Source organism: Sus scrofa, chromosome 14 (assembly GCF_054392235.1).
Source record: "Sus scrofa isolate SSC_HxYL_T2T_F1_AM1 chromosome 14, Sscrofa_HxYL_maternal_Yorkshire_Landrace_v2.0, whole genome shotgun sequence".
NCBI classification, from domain to species: Eukaryota; Metazoa; Chordata; class Mammalia; order Artiodactyla; family Suidae; genus Sus; species Sus scrofa.
Window position 1 is genome coordinate 29,483,895 of NC_139396.1, and position 15,804 is coordinate 29,499,698.

The 15,804-nt window shown below is 38.6% G+C and overlaps 1 long non-coding RNA gene across 1 annotated transcript in view; it reads left to right on the forward strand.

The window, feature by feature from the left end:
- LOC146396454 (uncharacterized) overlaps positions 1-15,804 on the forward strand; it is a 330,069-nt gene that overhangs the window by 265,626 nt on the left and 48,639 nt on the right. The window contains exon 3 of the long non-coding RNA XR_014828382.1: positions 14,184-14,437. This is a non-coding gene — a long non-coding RNA (uncharacterized LOC146396454). The remainder of the gene's footprint in view (positions 1-14,183; positions 14,438-15,804) is intronic.

Below are 15,804 nucleotides of genomic sequence, written 5' to 3' on the forward strand. Positions count from 1 at the left end.
GACTAGAAATTTTGAAGTTGGACTATGAAGTCAGGCCTCAGTTACAATTTTGATTCTGCCCTTCACTATGTCACAAATTCATTGTCATTTTTCTCATTTGTATATCATCTGTAATAGTATCTACCTCAGGATTGTCATGAGGTTATATGAGCTAAAATACATACTAGCAAGTGTATTTGGTACCTACTGAGCAATCAATAGAAGCTTTTTATCATTGTGTATTGCCAAATTGTTCTTGTAAAGGTTGTGACTACTTACAATTTTAACATTACATTTAAAAAATTCCTGCTTTGATGGGGTTGTTTTATTAAAAATTTTTATTTTATAATTAGTTGTATATTTTAATTTGCATCTACTTGGCTTTCTAGAAAGATTAAACTTCTTAATTCATGTATTAGTAGCTAAAGTGTATTTTTTATTTCTGAAATAGTTGCTTAAACGTTTCCAAAATTTTTATTGAAATGTTTGTTTCTTTCTTATTAAGACTTTTAAAATGCATTGACAGTAATACTATAATTATTTCCTGTCAGTTGTTTGCCTTTTAACTTATGTACATGTTATAACTAATTTTTATGTAGTCAAATATACACATTTGGGGGGGAGAAATTTTGATACAATACTTTTTTTTATTATTACTCAATGAATTTGTTACATTTATAGTTGTACAATGATCTTCACAATCCACTTTTATAGGATTTCCATCCCACAACCCCAGCACATTCCCCCACACCCAAAACTGTCTCCTTTGGAAACCATAAGTTTTTCAAAGTCTGTGAGTCAGTATATGTTCTATGAAGTTCATTCTGTCCTTTTTTCAGATTCCACATGTCAGTGAAAGCATTTGATGTGGTTGTCTCATTGTATGGCTGACTTCACTTAGCACCATAATTTCTAGGTCCATCCATGTTGCAAAAAATGCCAGTATTTCATTCCTTTTGATGGCTGAGTAATATTCCATTGTGTATATGGACCACATCTTCTTCAGCCACTGCTCTGTTGATGGACTTTTAGGTTGTTTCCATATCTTGGCTATTGCAAATAGTGCTGCAATGAACATTGGAGTACATGTGCCTTTGAGAGTCATGGTTCTTTCTGGATAGATGCCCAGGAGTCGGATTTTTGGGTCAAATGGTAGTTCTATTTTTAGTTTTCTGAGGAATCTCCATACTGTTTTCCACAGTGGTTGCACCAATTTACAATCCCACCAACAATCCCACACCCTCTCCAACACTTATTCTTTGTAGACTTTGATGATGGCCATTCTGGCTGATGTAAGGTGGTACCTCAGAGTGGTTTTGATTTGCATCTCTCTAATAATGAGTGATGTTGAACATCTCTTCATGTTGTTTATGGCCATCCATATGTCTTCTTTGGAGAACTGTCTGTTTAGATCTTCTGCCCATTTTTTGATAGGCTTGTTTGTTTTTTTGGTATGGAGCTGCAGAAGGTGTTTATAAATTTTGGAGATCACTTCAGTTGATTCATTTGCAAAAATTTTCTCCCATTCTGTGAGTTGTCTTTTTGTGTTGTTTAGGGTTTCCTTTGCTGTGCAGAAACTCTGAAGTTTGATTAGGTCCCATTTGTTTATTTTGTTTTTACTGTCAATACTCTAAGAGGTGGATCTGAGAAGATGTTGCTGTCGTTTATGTCAGAGAGTGTTTGGCCTATGTTTTCCTCTAGGAGTTTGATAGTGTCTGGTCTTATATCTAGGTCTTTCATCCATTTTGGGTTTATTTTTGCGTATGGTGTTAGGGAGTGTTCTAATTTCATTCTTTTCCATGTGGCTGTCCAGTTTTCCCAGCACCACATATTGAACAAGCTGTCCTTTCTCCATTGTATATTCTTGCCTCCTTTGTCATAGATGAGTTGGCTGTAGGTGTATGGGATTAATTCTGGGCTTTCTATCCTGTTCCATTGATCTATATGTCTGTCTTTGTGCCAGTACCATGCGGTTTTGATGACTGTTGCTTTGTAGTATAGTCTGAATTCAGGGAGACTGATTCCTCGAGCTGCATTTTTTTTTTTCAGGATATCTTTGGCTATCCTGGGTCTTCTGTGCTTCCGAACAAACTTTAAAATATTTTGTTCAAGTTCTGTGAAAAATGCCCTTGGTAATTTGATAGGGATTGCATTGAATCTGTAGATTGCCTTGGGTAGTATAGTCATTTTGATAATATTAACTCTTCCAATCCATGAGCATGGTATGTCTTCCCATCTATTTGTGTCATCTTTGATTTCTTTCATCAGCGGCTTGTAGTTTTCAGAGTACAGGTCTTTTGTCTCTTTAGGGAGGTTTACTCCTAGGTATTTTATTCTTTTGGATGTGGTGGTAAATGGGGTTGCTTCCCTAATTTCATTTTCTGCTTTCTCATTGTTAGTATATAGAAATGCCGTTGATTTCTGTGTACTCATTTTGTATCCTGTGACTTTGCCAAATTCGTGGATGAGCTGTAACAGTTTTCTGGTAGAGTCTTTAGGATTCTCTAGGTATAGTATCATGTCATCTGCAAATAGGGATAGTTTTACTTCTTCCTTTCCAATTTGGATTCCTTTTATCTCTTTTACTTCTCTGATTGCTGTGGCTAGAACTTCCAGAACTATGTTGAAGCGTAGTGGCGAGAGTGGACATCCTTGTCTTGTTCCTGATCTCAGTGGGAATTCTCTCAGCTTTTCACCATTGAGAATGATGTTAGCTGTGGGTTTGTCATATATGGCCTCTATGATGTTGAGGTAGGTTCCCTTTATGCCCACTTTCTGAAGGGTTGTTATCAGAACTGGGTGTTGGATTTTGTCAAAGGCTTTTTCTGCATCTGTTGAGAGGATCATATGGTTTTTATTCTTCAGTTTGTTAATGTGGTGTATCACACTGATGGATTTGCAGATATTGAAGAACCCTTGCATCCCTGGGCTAAATCCCCCTTGATCATGGTGTACAATCCTTTTAATGTATTGTTGGATGCGGTTTGTGAGTATTTTGTTGAGGATTTTTGCATCAATGTTCATCAGTGAAATTGGCCTGTAGTTTTCTTTTTTTGTGGTATCTTTGTCTGGTTTTGGTACCAGGGTGATGGTGGCCTCATAGAATGAGTTTGGGAGTGTCCTTTCCTCTGTGATCTTTTGGAATAGTTTCAGAAGGAGAGGTGTTAGCTCTTCTCTAAATGTCTGATAGCATTCGCCTGTGAAGCCATCTGGTCCTGGACTTTTGTTTGTTGGAAGTGTTTTAATCACAGTTTCAATTTCCGTTGTTGTGATTGGTCCACTCATCCTTTCTATTTCATCTTGGTTTAGTCTTGGAAGATGGTACTTTTCTAAGAATTTGTCCATTTCTTCTAGGTTTTCCATTTTATTGGTGTATAGTTGTATATAGTAGTCTCTTATGATCCTTTGCATTTCTGTGATGTCCATTATTACTTCTCCTTTTTCATTTCTAATTTTAATGACTTGAGTCTTCTCTCTTTTTTTCTTGATAAGTCTGGCTAAGGGTATATCAATTTTGTTGATCTTTTCAAAGAACCAGCTTTTCGCTTCATTGATCTTTTCTATGGTTTTCTTTGTTTCTATTTCATTGATTTCTGCTCTGATCTTTATGATTTCTTTCCTTCTGCTAACTTTAGGTCTTGTCTATTCTACTCTCTCGAGCTGCTTTAGATGTAAAGTTAGTTTGTTTATTTGAGTTTGTTCTTGTTTCCTGAGGTTGGGCTTGTATTGCTATAAACTTTCCTCTTGGAATGGCTTTTGCTGCATCCCATAGGTTTTGGAGTGCCATATCTTTGTTGTCACTTGCTTCTGGGTATTTTTTTTTTTCCAAGGGCTGCTCCCGAGGCATATGGAAGTTCCCAGGCTAGGGGTCTATCTGGAGTTGTAGCCACTGGCCTACATCACAGCCACACCAGATCTCAGCTGCGTCTGTGACCTTCACCACAGCTCACAGCAACGCAGGATCCTTAACCCACTGAGCAAGGCCAGGGATCGAACCCACAACCTTATGGTTCCTAGTTGGATTCGTTAACCACTGAGCCACGACGGGAACTACGCTTCTAGGTATTTTTGAATTTCCTCTTTGATTTCTTCAGTGATTCATTGGTTGTTTAGTCGCATGTTGTTGAGTCTCCACGTGTTTGTGTTTTTTGCAGTTTTTTTCTTGTTGTTGATTTCCAGCCATATAGCATTGTGGTCGGAAAAGATGCTTGATATGATTTCAATTTTCTTAAAGTTACCGAGGTTGGATTTGTAGCCCAGAATGTGATCTATCTTAGAGAATGTTCCATGTGCACTTCAGAAGAATGTGTATTCTGTTGCTTTTGGTTGGAATGTCCTATAAATATCTATTAAGTCCATCTGGTTTAATGCTTCGTTCAGGGTGTGTGTTTCCTTATTGATTTTCTATCGGGATGATCTGTCCATTGCTGTAAGTGGGGTGTTAAAGTACCCCACTGTGATTGTGTTAGTGTCAATTTCTCCTTTTAAGGTTGTTATTAGTTGCCTTCTATAGGGTGGTGAACCTGTGTTGGGTGCATAGATATTTAAAATTGTTATATCATCTTCTTGGATTGATTCTTTGATCATTATGTAGTCACCTTCCTTGTCCCTTAAAATAGTCTTCATTTTAAAGTCTATTTTGTCTGTTATGAGTATTGCTACTCCAGCTTTCTTTTGATTCCTGTTTGCATGGAATATTTTCTTCCATCCTCTGACTTTCAATTTGTATGTGTCCCTAGAAGTGGAGTGGGTCTCTTGAAGACAGCATATATATGGATCTTGTTTTTGTATTCCTTCAGCCAGTCTGTGTCTCTTGGTTGGGGCGTTTAGTCCATTCACATTTAAGGTAATTATTGATAGGTATGTTCTTATTGCCATTTTACTAATTGCTTCAGATTTGTTTTTGCTGCTCTTTTTTTTTTTCCTTCTTTCCTTGTTCTTTTCTGCCTAGAGAAGTTCCTTTAGTATTTGTTGTAAAGGTGGTTTAGTGTTGCTGAATTCTCTCAGCTTTTGCTTATCTGTGAACGTTTTGATTTCTCCTTCAAATCTGAAGGAGAGCCTTGCTGGGTAGAGTCATCTTGGTTGGAAGTTTTTTCCTTTCATCACATTAACTATATCATGCCACTCCCTTCTGGCCTCCAATGTTTCTGCTGAAAAATCTGCCAATAACCTTATCGGGGCTCCCTTGTATGTTATTTGTTTCTTTTCCCTGGCTGCTTTCAATATTTTCTCTTTGTCTTTAATTTTGGTCAGTTTGTTTAATGTGTCTTGGGGTGTTCCTCCTTGGGTTTATTTTATATGGTACTCGTTGCACTTCCTGGATTGAGTGAGTGGTTCCTTTCCCATGTTAGGGAAGTTTTTGGGTATTATCTCTTGGAATATGTTTTCTGTCCCCTTCTCTCTCTCTTCTCCTTCTGGCACCCCTATAATACGGATGTTGGTGTGTTTAAGATTGTCACAGACTTCTTTGAGACTCTCTTCATTTGTTTTCCATCTTTTTTCTCTCTTCTGTTCTGCATCTGTAATTTCCACTAATCTGTTCTCCCCCTGGCTTATTTGTTCTTCTGCCTCCTGTATTCTGCTGTTGGCTGCTTCTAATGAATTTTTTTTATTGCAGTGATTGTATTTTGCATCTCTTCTTGTTTAAGTTTGATATCTTGTATCTCTTTGGTCAGTGTTTCCAGTAAGTTATCCATCTTTGCCTCCAGTTTATTTCCAATGTCTTGCATCATCTTCAGCATCAACAGTCTAAAGGCTTTTTCCTGGATGCTGAGAATTTCCTCCTCACTTACCTGATTTTCTGGGGTTTTTCCTTTGTCTCTCATCTGAGTTATAGTTCTCTGTTTTTTCATCTTTATAGGTTTTTGGTGTGGTGACCTTTTTATAGATAATAGAGTTGTAGCCTATCTTACTTCTGGTGTCTGTCCCCCTTGTGGCTGAAATTGGTACAGGGGCTTGCTGTAGGCTTCCTGATGGGAGGGACTGATGCTTGCCCACTGGTAGGTGGAGCTGATTCTAATCCCTCTGGTGGGTGTGGCTTAGTCTCTGGGTGAGATTAGAGGCAGCTCTGTGCCTGGGTGGTCTTTAGGCAGCCTGTTTACTGAGGGGTGGGGCTGTGATCCCACCTGGATTTTTGTTTGCTCTGGGGCTTCCTAGCACTGATGGGTGGGGCCATATTTTCCCAAAATGGCCACCTCCAGAGAAAGGCACTGCTGCTGAATATTCCCAAGAACTTTGCTTCCAATGTCCTTCCCCCACAATAAGCCACATTCACTCTGTTTTCCCAGGATGTACTCCAAGAACTACAGTCAGGTTTGACCCAGATTCCTATGGAGACTTTGCTTTTCCCTGGGACCCAGTGCATGTGAAAGTCTGTGTGTGCATTATAAGAATGGGGTCTCCATTTCCCCTAGTCCCATGGAGCTCCTGCCTACAAGCCCCACCAGCCTTCAATGCCAGATGCTCTGGGGACTCTTCCTCCCAGTGCCAGATCCTCACACATGGGAGTTTGATGTAGGGCTCAGAACTCTTACTCCTATCAGTGAGTTTCTGTGAACCAGTTAGTTTCCAGCCTGTGGGTCTTCCCACCCAGGAGGTATGGGGTTGCTTATATTGCATAATCGCCCCTCCTACCTCTTGATGTAGCCTCCTCTTTTTCTTCTGAAGTAGGATATCTTTTTGAAGGTTTCTGGTTCATTTGGTTGAAGATTGCTCAGAATTTAGTTGTAAATTTTGTTGTTTTTAGGAGAGAAGTTGAACTCCAGTTCTTCTATTCTACCATCTTAATCCCCTCTTCTGACAAATACTTCTTTTATAACGAGACTTTCTAAGATTACTAACCTGTTCCCTAAAGTACTAGAAATTTATAGATATTTTTTGAATTAAATATAAAGTTTACAAATCCAAGGTAATAATAAAGCAAAACTTGGATTTAGAATAAATTTTTTTTCTACTTTTCTGGCTGCCCTGCAGCATATGGAGTTCCTGGGCCACTGATCAGATCTGAACTGGAGTTGTGACCTAATCTACAACTACAGCAAGGCCAGATCTTTAACCCGCCCCATCGTGTGGGGCCAGGGATTGAACCTGAGTCCCAGCACTCCGAAGATGCCACTGATCCTGTTGCGCAATAGCGGAAACTCCTAGAATTAATTTTTTTAACGAAAAAATATTTAGTAATGCATTTTGAGTAGAATGTGTGTGTGAGAAGGAGTGAGACAGAAAAAAGAGAAAGAGAAATGAGACCCCTCAGTACTTCTTGAAATGATTTGTGAACCACTCCAGTTAGCCCTACGAATAAAAGACTGGGAGAAGTTTTACAAAACAATATACACACTTCACCAAAGCCAACAATTGTTTTGCTTGTAAAGATCTGCAAGTGGAAATCTAGTCCCTTCCCTTGGAAGACAAGACTTGATTTTATTGGAGACAGAATAAAGTTCAATCCTCTTTGCACTGGTATATACCAACTCAGCCTGGAGTTATGAAAATCTCTATTTCTCCCTTATTGTCTTTAGGTATTTTTCCCCCTCCATTTTACTACCCACAAAATGAGTCTAGGAGGGGAAATTAAAACTTGTTTAATTGTGGGTCTATATTTCCAATACAAAATCCCACTCGGAGGGAAAATTATCTCCTAAATCCATTTTTGGAACTTAGAAAATGTGGGTCTATATTTCCAATATAAAATCCCACTCAGTTGGAGGGGAATTTATCTCCTAAATCTATCTTTGGAACTTAGAAAATGTGTCTTTAGCGCAGTCCAAAAAAAAAAAAAAAAAGTCATTTCTAAAGCCAAGATTAAAAAAAGTTTTACAACTGAATTTATCTCTAAAAATTAATGGTTCCATTATTTACATGTTGTCTTCAGTTCATCTGGTGTGTATTAGGGTTCATGGAAAAATAAGATTCTCCCTTATGATTTACTTTCAAATGATTGGCTAATTTCTCCAGTTCCATTAACTTAAAATTTATCATTTCAGCATGCCTTTAGAATATGATATTTATAATATTTAAATTCATCCATAAATGGATCTATATACTACTAGGCCAATAGAAATACCGTTTTTATTGTCATGGGTTTATAGCATGTTTTACTCTCTGAGAAGATATTAAATACTTTCTGACTCTTGTTTTTTAACCTTTTTTTGGATGAATTCTCCTCTTTATCTTTACCTAAGAAGTATAGGATTTCTTAAGAGGAAAAAAATATGAAAAAAATTAAAGACTATTCCAGATGGGTTTTTTTCCTAACTTTTGAAAATTTATGCATATATTTAGGTGAATATTGCTATGTTTATAGCATTTTCCCATCTGGGAATGTTATATTCTTGTAATTAGTATTTTATGTGCCTAAAAAATAGTCATACTGGAGTTCCCGTCATGGCACAGTGGTTAACGAATCCGACTAGGAACCATGAGGTTACGGGTTTGATCCCCAGCCTTGCTCAGTGGGTTAAGGATCTGGCGTTACCATGAGCTGAGGTGTAGGTCACAGAAGCGGCTCGGATCCCGCATTGCTGTGGCTCTGGTATAGGCCAGTGGCTACAGCTCGGATTCGGCCCCTAGCCTGGGAACCTCCAGGTGCCACAGGAGCAGCTCAAGAAAAGGCAAAAAAACAAAACAAACAAACAAAAAATAAATAAATAAGTCATACTATATACTGTATCTATCTATCTGGAGCCACATACGTATACCGAGTTTTTGCATATTTAGTAGACAATATCTAAGTATAAAATAGTTATGTATTATTGGATATTTAATATTCTAAAATTTGGGGAGTTCCCATCGAGGTTCAGCAGAAACAAATCTGACTAGTATTCATGAGGATACAGGTTCAATCCCTGGCCTCACTCAGTGGGTTAAGGATCTGGAGTTGCCGTGAGCTGTGGTGTAGGTCACAGATGTGGCTCTGATCTGGCATTGCCATGGCTGTGGTGTAGGCCAGTGGCTATAGCTGTGATTCAACCTCTAGCCTGGGAACCCCCATATGCCGTAGGTGCAGACCCAAAAAGAAAAAAAAAAAAATTAAAATTTGAATTGCCAAATACAAGATTTTCTTCACATATTCTTTCAAAAAATTGCTCATAATTAGTAATACTACTAATTCTCTGACATTTATTTTTATCTGGATATCTCGGTAAATTATCCTGGTTTAAGCAGTTCGTCACTATCAGATTTCTAGATCGATAATCATACCAGGAATGTGATGTTATTCATTCCTTTTCCAATAGAAATTACTTTTTTTTGTATTTCCCTCACTTATCAGGCACTTATAAGATAGTGTAAATAACTATAGTAAAAATTGTTTCATCTTAAACTTGTTCTGTTTTTCTCTATTTTCAGACATTTCTCAACTACATGGTAAAATAGAAGTTTTCTACCATCTTGTCCCCAAAGAACACCAATTTTGACAGTTCAATTAAAAGATCAGTAAGCTCTGGGGATCTAGTGTGCTGCATAGTGGCTATAGGTAATAATACATTCATAAAAACATTTTTCTTATAAATATATTTTACACTTCTCTACATGCATTGAAGACCAGCCATCTCATCCTTCACTGATACACCATTTTTCTTAATGTAGCAAGCAAGTAGCATTCTTAGCATTTTTTTTTTTTTTTTTTTTTTTTTTGGTGGGGGACCACACCTGCTGCATATGAAAGTTTCCAGGCTAGGGGTGGAATCGGAGCTACAGCTGCTGGCTTATGCCACAGCTCATAACAATGCAGGATACAGGATCCAAGCCACATCTGCAACCAACACCACAGCTCACGGCAACGCCGGATCCTTAAGCCATTGAGCAAGGCTAGGGATCGGGCCTGCATCCTCACGGGTACTAGTTGGGTTTGTTAACTGCTGAGCCACAAATGGAACTCCGGAAATATATATTTTTTTATCCAGTGTTCTTATAACACTCCTCTAAATGCGTACAGAATGTACTTAAAATTTTCTGAGAATAGACCTTAGGTGTTCTCGCCATACATACACACAAACAGGTTACCATGTGACGTGATGGATGTGTTAATTAACCTGACCATGCTAATCATTTCACAAAGTATAAGTATGACACATCATCAATTTGTACAATTTTATTTGTCAATTATACCTCGATAAAATTTCTTATTTTGTTAAAGAAAAAAGTGTTTTCTAAAAATCAGGAATAGGAGTTCACTGATCATACTGTAACTGAAAAATTATTAGTCAATGCTTTCTATGAACACTGTATTAAGTACATCACATGTATGATTGCATTAATCTTCACAACTCTATAAATCATGTATTATAATCTCAGTTATGCAGATTGGGACATCATATTTTAGACAGTTAAAAAAGTTATTCATGAGATATATTTTAAAGTGGTTCCCAACTTTCAGATTCCTGCTCTTAAATAATATTCTATAATTTTCCCTTTGGGGGTTTTATAAACATAATTATATCTTCTATCTCCTTTGACTTGTTATTATAATAAATTAGAGTAACTAATTTTCCTTTAAGTTTTTTTTTTATTTCAATTCCTACCATTGGACATAATTACTTCCCCTGAGTGTTGGATTCAAGTTGGTGGCACTTATTTATGATACATTAAATTACATACATACCTGATGCCTCTGTACTTTGTTTTGTTCAATTTTATAAACAAAAATTAAAGTAATTTATTTTTATGATCTCAGTTTTCCTACCTCCATTTCTCTGGCCACACTCCAATCTGCCATTTCTGCCACATCGTTCAAATTAAACTGCATTTCTCACTTTCATGGTTGCTATCAAATTTAATGATCAAATTCTCAACCCTTATTCATTGTCTTTCTGCAGCCTCTGAGGCAACAAACCAATCCCATTATCTTGAAACTGTCTTCACTTAGTTTCTGAAACAAATTGCTGCCAGATTTTCTTTCTCCCTCCCAGTTTGCCTCTTTCATTTGTCTTTCTGGGGTCATTTTCCTCTTCCCCAATCTCCAAATGTTCAACTTTTCTACAACTCAGTGCTTGGACTCTTATTTTCTTAGGTGGAACTTTCTCTCTAGATGATCTTATCCTGTCTTGTGGCTTTAAAGGTCATTTATACTCTAATGATATCTGTGTAGGAAAAACTCAGTTCTCTTCCCATGTTGCTTCTATAGTCTCAACCAACTACCACACTCACAACATTTCTGACATCAGATGTATGGGATATTTTTTTTTTCCACACTGAGTTATTCTGCAACCCCAGCTGGGTGTCCTACACTTTAACTCAATTCTGCAACATCTACCTGGAGACAGCTTCAGACCCCAGAAGTTTAAGGGCTCAGTTCTACACGATGGCCCTCTCCCCAGTAGCAAATGCCACTAAGGGCTCAGTGCCACAAGACCACCCTTCCCCCTCCTCCAGTTCAAATGCCAATTGCAAATCCAAGTTTTTAACCAATGCTGACCAATTGTCTATGAATTGGAGGTTCCTATCACCCCTCTCCTCTGGTTTGAGTAATTTGTTAGAGTGGCTCACAGAACTCAGGAAAACAATTTAATTACTGTTTATCAGTCTATTGTAAAAGAATACGATACGATACAGATGAAGATCCAGAAGGAAGAGGTGCATAGGGAAAGATCTGAGAGGAGAGACATGTGGCCCCCAGGCCTTCTCCAGGGGCACCACTCTCCCCACCTCCATGTGCTCACCAACTCAGAAGCTCTCCAAACCCCATATTAATTCTGTTTTCAGCCCTCTCCCCTGTCTGGAGAATCAAGGGTGGGGCTGCAAATTCCATGCTTCTAACCATAGCTTGGTCTCCCTCTTGACCAGCCCACATCCAGGAGCCCACGCAGATTCACCCTTTTGGAGCAAAAGATACTGCTGCCAGGAAATCCCAAGGGATTGAAGAACTCAGTATCAGGAACTAGGGTAAAGGAACAAATATTAGAACAAAAGAGGCTCCTAGTGCTTCAAGGACATTGCACTTAGGAAATTATAAGAGTTTTGGGAGCCCTGTGCTGGGAATCAGGGACAGAGACCAATATAAATATTTTCTATTATTTCACAATATTCAAATGTTTCCAGTCTTGATTTATCTACTGAATTCCAGACCCATTTTTTTTTCCAACTAAGTTTTTGATTCCTCCATTTGGATATTAGGAAAATTCAAAATTGGCATAATCAAAATGAGACAGGACAATTGTCAATTTCAGTAATTAAAAATAAGAAAAATGTGTTTTATAGTCCTTCATTTCTATTGTTTCCAACCCTCTTCCATAATTCTGTCTGGTATCATAGTCTTTAAGCCAGAAAGTTTTCCTTTAAAATCTTGTGTATCAGACATTCTGAAGTTTTATATTTCATCTTCATTTTTTTTTTCTTTTTACACCACTCCTGCGGCATATGGGAATTCCTAGGCTAGAGGTTGAATCAGAGCTGCAGCTGAGGCCTACACCATAGCCACAGCAACACTGGATCCTTAACCCACTGAGCAAGGCCAGGGATCCAACCTGCATCCTCACAGAGGCAATGTTGGGTCCTTAATCCCCTGAGCCACAAGGGGAACTCCTCATCTCATTTTTGAAGGATATTTTATTTATATCTTATCCTGGATTGCCATTTTTAAAACTTTTTTAATACTGTAAAAATGTCACAACATTGGCCTTTTATTTATTTAATTTCTTTCGGCCACACTTCCTGCATGCAGAAGTTCCTGGATCAGGAATTGAACCGGAGCCACAGCAGTGACAATGAAGAATCCTTAACCCTTAATTGCTAGGTCACCAGGGAACTCCACTCCATTGTCTTTTGAACTGCCTAATTTCTTATCATTGTTGTTCTGTATATAATTTGTTTCCCATCGCCCTCTGGGTACTGTGCAGATTTTGTATTTATCTTTGATTGTTAACATTTCACTATTTATTTGTCTGTCTGTTTGATATTTACTCTGCTTGTGTTTCTTTGAGCTTCTTGGATTTAGGATTTGATATATCTCATTATCTGGGGAAAATTCTTGTCTCTTCAAATATTTCTACTTTTTCCTCTCGGGATGTCAATTACATATCTATTAGATTGTTAAATATTATCCAACTGATCTCCAATCATCTGTTTTGTTTCCGCTCCTTTTCTCTTTATGTTTCAACTTGAATATTTAAAAATAACGTGGGGAGTTCCCCTTGTGCTCAATAGTAACAAACTGACTAGTATCCATGAGGATCCTGGTATGATCCCTGACTTGCTCAATGGCTTAAGGATCTGCTGTTGCTGTGAGCTGTGGTGTAGGTCACAGATGTGGCTCGAATCTGGCATTGCCGTGGCTGTGGTGTAGGCTCACAACTGTAGCTCCGATTTGACCCCTAGCCTGGGCCTCCGTATGACATGGGTGTGGCCCTAAAAAGACAAAAAAAAAAAAAAAAAAAAAAAAAAAAAAAAAGAATTCTTCTGGTTTGTGTATTTATTTATAACACTTTCGTTTGACTATCATTTCTCAACTTAAATTTCCCATGTGGTTTCTGACGTATTAATCAGTTGTTTCAAAATTCTCTGATTGATAACTCCGGATCTGCTTCATCTCTGAGTCTAGTTATAGTGATTGCTTTAGTTCTCGACAAATGGGTTGTTTTTTTTTCCCTGCTCTGTTTTGAGTCTTATAATCTTACATTGATTATAGTGACATTGAGGTAAATTACATCTACCGCTGGAAACAGGCATGCCTCTTTATCTGCCATGCTGTTTGTGTGGATGTTTGACTTATTTTCACTAGGAGTTGAAATATCTTGGGGTTTTGTCGTTGCTATCATTACCTCTAGTGCATGACTGAGTTCAGAGGTCTTTAACAGTAGTCCTCTGTTACATTGTAGGTAGGGTGGGGGCTGAAAGACCAGAGAGATTTTGTCAGTATCTCTTCTCTGCCCTCAGTTTTCAACTATCTCTACATGCCTGAATCACATGTGGGAATCCTCCCAAGCACTTTCTCTTCTCCCATCAGTAGATATATCTTGCTTATTGCTCAGTACTAGGTTCATGGTGGGGTCAGGTGGGTCCTGGTCCAATCTAAGATTTCTTAGTGTTCTTGCCTATCCTGTCCATGGCAGAAAATCTTTGCCTTTATTTATGGGTGATTTTGAGAGGGAGAGTGTTTATCATTACTCCACCAATGATGGCAGACCTTTACTTAGTCTAGTGATAATTTCTTGTCCTTCCTCCAGAGATAGATAATTTATCTCTCTCTCTTTTTTTTTTTTTTCCCACAGCAATGCCAGATCTGAGCACGTCTCTGACCTACACTGCTGCTCACTGAAACACTGGATCCCTGACCCATTGAACAAGGCCAGGGATCAAACCAGCATCCTCATGGATAATAGTTGGATTCACTTCTGCTGCCCCACAACAGGAACTCCCATTTTATATCTTTTTTTTTTAAGCAGCAATGCTTTTTCTAAGCATTTCTCTCCAAGGATACCAATGGGTCTTATAGATGGAAAGGTCTCTGATTTCTCCCCAAGAGGTAAGAAAACTGCTTCTATCCAATTCCCTAGCAGTGGTCATTCTTTATTTATGCCCTGAGTCAGAAAAGTTGCTATTGTCTTCCAGAAGACCATAGGTTTTCTTCTGATGAGAGTGTTATACAAACCATTCAAAGATGTCCTCTGTATATTGGTTCTATGTTGTTTATTTCTTTACAGCAGACTGGCACCATTAGTTCAAAACCTTGCTGGGACCAAACTCAAAATTTTAAATATCCAGTTGCTCAAAAATATTGTCCAAACCAGCAATTCTTAGTGACTTGGAGCATCCCTGCTTTGCATCCTCCAAACATTGTGCCCGAATCTGTTAGCCATAGATAAGAAAAACCCTAGGATAATAAAAGACCCCAAAACACTGCTGCTCTTTGGAATTCTTTTATCCAGAGGCCCCTCCCCTGGCCCTCCCCCTCCACTGAACTGCTGAGGACATCATCCAGACACATAAGTCACTTTGTGATCATATATTTTTCCTTAACCAGCTCCCAAGTATGTGGAATCACTGTAAGTGGCTACAAGGACCAGATGCTTTTTGGTGATGATCAGGGAATTCATATAGTGTCTGACCAGCAGGAAAACAATCTATTGGTAAACCCATCCTGGACTCCTTGAGTGGTTGAGGCTCGAAATTTGGAATGCCTCCATGTTGGTTTGGCTTGGCATTGCTCTGTGCTGTATTGAGCTCGGTTTTTTTCATCGCTTCCTTTTGTTTTATTAGCCTGGCCAAGCAGTAGCACCAGTATTTGAGTGAACCCATGACTTTAAGAACTAATTTTTTGGGAACAGAAGCACAAAGCTGCCAGGAAAAGTGGTCAGCCCACTCATTAGGGTGGCACTAAACTTTGTAATACCTGGGGCATAAATAGACAGAGGGGAACATTGCATGCCTCTTGACCAAAGATGAGCCACTAATGACCCCTTAATAAGCAACAGTGGTGGCCCAGCTGGGGCAGTGATTCGGAGTACTCTGAGACTAAAGGATGTTCTCATCTCTGGGCAATTAAGTAGTATGTAAACAAGCTAATAAGGCACACATATGAGGCTGTGGCCAGTCTCCTAAGAACAGTTGAAAGAGTAGCCTTTGCAAGCAGCTAGCATGCCTCTGTGAGATGCAGTTATGTTGTTATGATGTCATCTCTTCAGCTTCCCCTCAGAGGGATCATGAGATTCCAATCCTGGGGCTGAGCTAGGAAGAGTGTAATTTTATTGTTTTTATTTTATTTATTTATTTATTATTATTTTGTCTTTTTGTCCTTTTTAGGGCCGCACCCTGGCATATGGAGGTTCCCAGGCTAGGGGTCTAATCAGAGCTGCAGCTGCTGGCCTATGCCACAGTTATAGCAACGCCAGA